This window comes from Limulus polyphemus, unplaced genomic scaffold, assembly GCF_000517525.1.
Source record: "Limulus polyphemus unplaced genomic scaffold, Limulus_polyphemus-2.1.2 Scaffold4967, whole genome shotgun sequence".
NCBI lineage: Eukaryota > Metazoa > Arthropoda > Merostomata > Xiphosura > Limulidae > Limulus > Limulus polyphemus.
This window is the reverse complement of record NW_013670577.1, coordinates 48,692-51,114: the sequence shown is the minus strand read 5'-3', so window position 1 is coordinate 51,114 and position 2,423 is coordinate 48,692. Positions and strand designations below refer to the sequence as shown.

Below are 2,423 nucleotides of genomic sequence, written 5' to 3'. Positions count from 1 at the left end.
AATCTTAACATGAAAATCACTTTGCACACGGACTATTCAAAACAAATAGTGTTGAAATACTCGATATATTCACGGACAAATCTTTTTTCAGTTTATTAAAAACACTTCACTAAAAAAATATGAGTTTTTGTATGCGAAAGACTTATAATTTTTTCTGAAAGGCTGCCAAATTTCGTGAAGAGATACACTATATTAAAAGTTAGTAGTATCAAATCTATAAAGACTTTAAACGTGTAAAAAGAGGTCACGTGGTTGGTCAAAGCGACCGAGCCCGTATTGAGAGAGTTATATAAAAGTGTAATAATAATAGAAGACAAATGAAAGAAAACAAAGTAATAACATTTGGTATTCTAGCTAGTATAACCAATATTTATTAATGACAGCAACACTAAATATACAAAATAGCGCACTTTACTTAGGGAATCCACAGACATCAGTTCTTGTCTTGAACTTTTAGTCGTTGATGTACATATGTTTGGTATCTTGCTCTCTCTAACACATTACTTTACCTTACTTTACTGCATCTACCCAGAGTCTTGTGGTGGATGACGCTTCGATCTTTGTGCTGACGTCATCAGGCTAGACTTCCACGTACATGTAGCTGATTATTGTTTGTTTGTTTGTTTGCTTTAGATATTGATCAGAAGCTACTCAAGGACTATTTGAGCTATCTGGCCCTGATTTTGAACTCTTAGACTAAAGAAAGAAAATAAGCTAGAAACAACAACCCCATCATCGACTCTTGGACTGCTTTTACCTGACCGAATAGTTAACGTGTCCATTCCGTGATCCAGGGATTCATGATCCGCGACTCTTTTCCGAGAAAATGCGCTCCGTACATTGGGTTCAATATCAACTAAGAAATGGCGGTGGGCGCCGTTGACAAGTTACCCTTCTTCTAGCCTATCAGTTCAATGGACGGCTATGTGCAAAATAGCCGTTATATATTATTGCACGGAATTCTGAAGGAAACAAACATATTGTAGGCAATAGAAATGTTAAAATACTGGCGAAACAACAACCATGTTCCCATTTTGTTTGCGAAAAAACATCAGTCAAATTCTGTTATTAATGTTTTATCAAATACTATGCAGATAAAAGACTCAAACGACGTTTTTTTTTGTCAGGTGTACTGAGCTTAATATCTTGAGTACGAAGCACCGAAAAAATCAAGAAGTAAAAGGTAAAACAATGGAGCTAAGACTAATGATTCATAATTATTATTACTCGACTAAGAAGCTATAGGGAATTTTGGACTCCGTATACATATATGTTTCGCAATATCAAATGGAAGGAAAGGTGGTTTAATGAATCCTAAGGAAAGGACAAACAAACAAACAAACAAAAATTAGCATAATTGGATTATTATGTTGTGGTTGTGTAAGATATGTGTTTTGGTTTGATTTGCTTTAAGCTGAAATAGAATTTTCAAACTGAATGGCGCTTTATGCGCACGTGATCTAAACAGCTAGGGCAGATACCCCATAGGTTGAAGTGTAGTCATTCTTAGGTTTGAACTACTGACTACAGGGAAAGCAATCAGTTTGTAGCACCAGCCGTCTCGGGATTGATTGTCATCTTTATAACGGAACCACAGCTGAACGTTCAGAGCGTGTTCAGCAGCTTCACGTCTCGAACATCAGACCTTTAGATGCGCAGCCCGATACGGTAACCATTAGGTCTGCCTTTTCTTTTGTGAAACCGTGTATTAAACTTTTGTACTATTATGAGTATGAACGTTCAACACAATCTTGAACTTCAATCCTTGAATATGGAGACTCAACACCTTAATAAAATCTGAGTTCCGAATCGAAGAAACGTATGCACATATAATTAACGTTACTTTATCCCTAGAACTAAAAACGACAAACCACTCCAATAACTATGCTCTTTTCTTCTCAACTAATGCTTCTGATTTTAATATCTAACCTTCAGAATATTGATACTTGAGTGTGTGAGTGTATGTTTTTTCTTTTAGCAAAGCCTCATCGGGCTATCTGCTGTGTCCATCGAGGGGAATCGAACCCCCGATTTTAGCGCTGTAAATCCGAAGACTTACCACTGTTCCAGCGGGGGACATTGATACTTGAAACCGTCCGAACTTGATGAAACTCCATGATTAACAAAATTGAGAAAAAAAAACCCAAAGACAATTGTACGTTTCACAAAAACTTCATTTCGCCAGTAAAGGTGATGCTTTTATTTGCGAAACGATGGTCGTTAATAAATGAAGTATTTGTGAAACGTACAATTGTCTTTGTTTTTTCTTCAATTCAGAATATTACTAATCAAACTTAGGACTTCAATTTCAAGTATTTATTCACACACACAAATCATCCTATTTTTTTCAGTGTTTTAATATGTATTTTGTATTCACACATTAACTGTAGATGTTGAAAATTATAGGAAGTTAGAGTTTATAC

The 2,423-nt window shown here is 35.7% G+C and overlaps 1 pseudogene; it reads right to left on the bottom strand.

Annotated features, from left to right (window-relative positions):
• Positions 1-2,423, bottom strand: part of LOC106471925 — a 69,672-nt pseudogene that overhangs the window by 24,893 nt on the left and 42,356 nt on the right.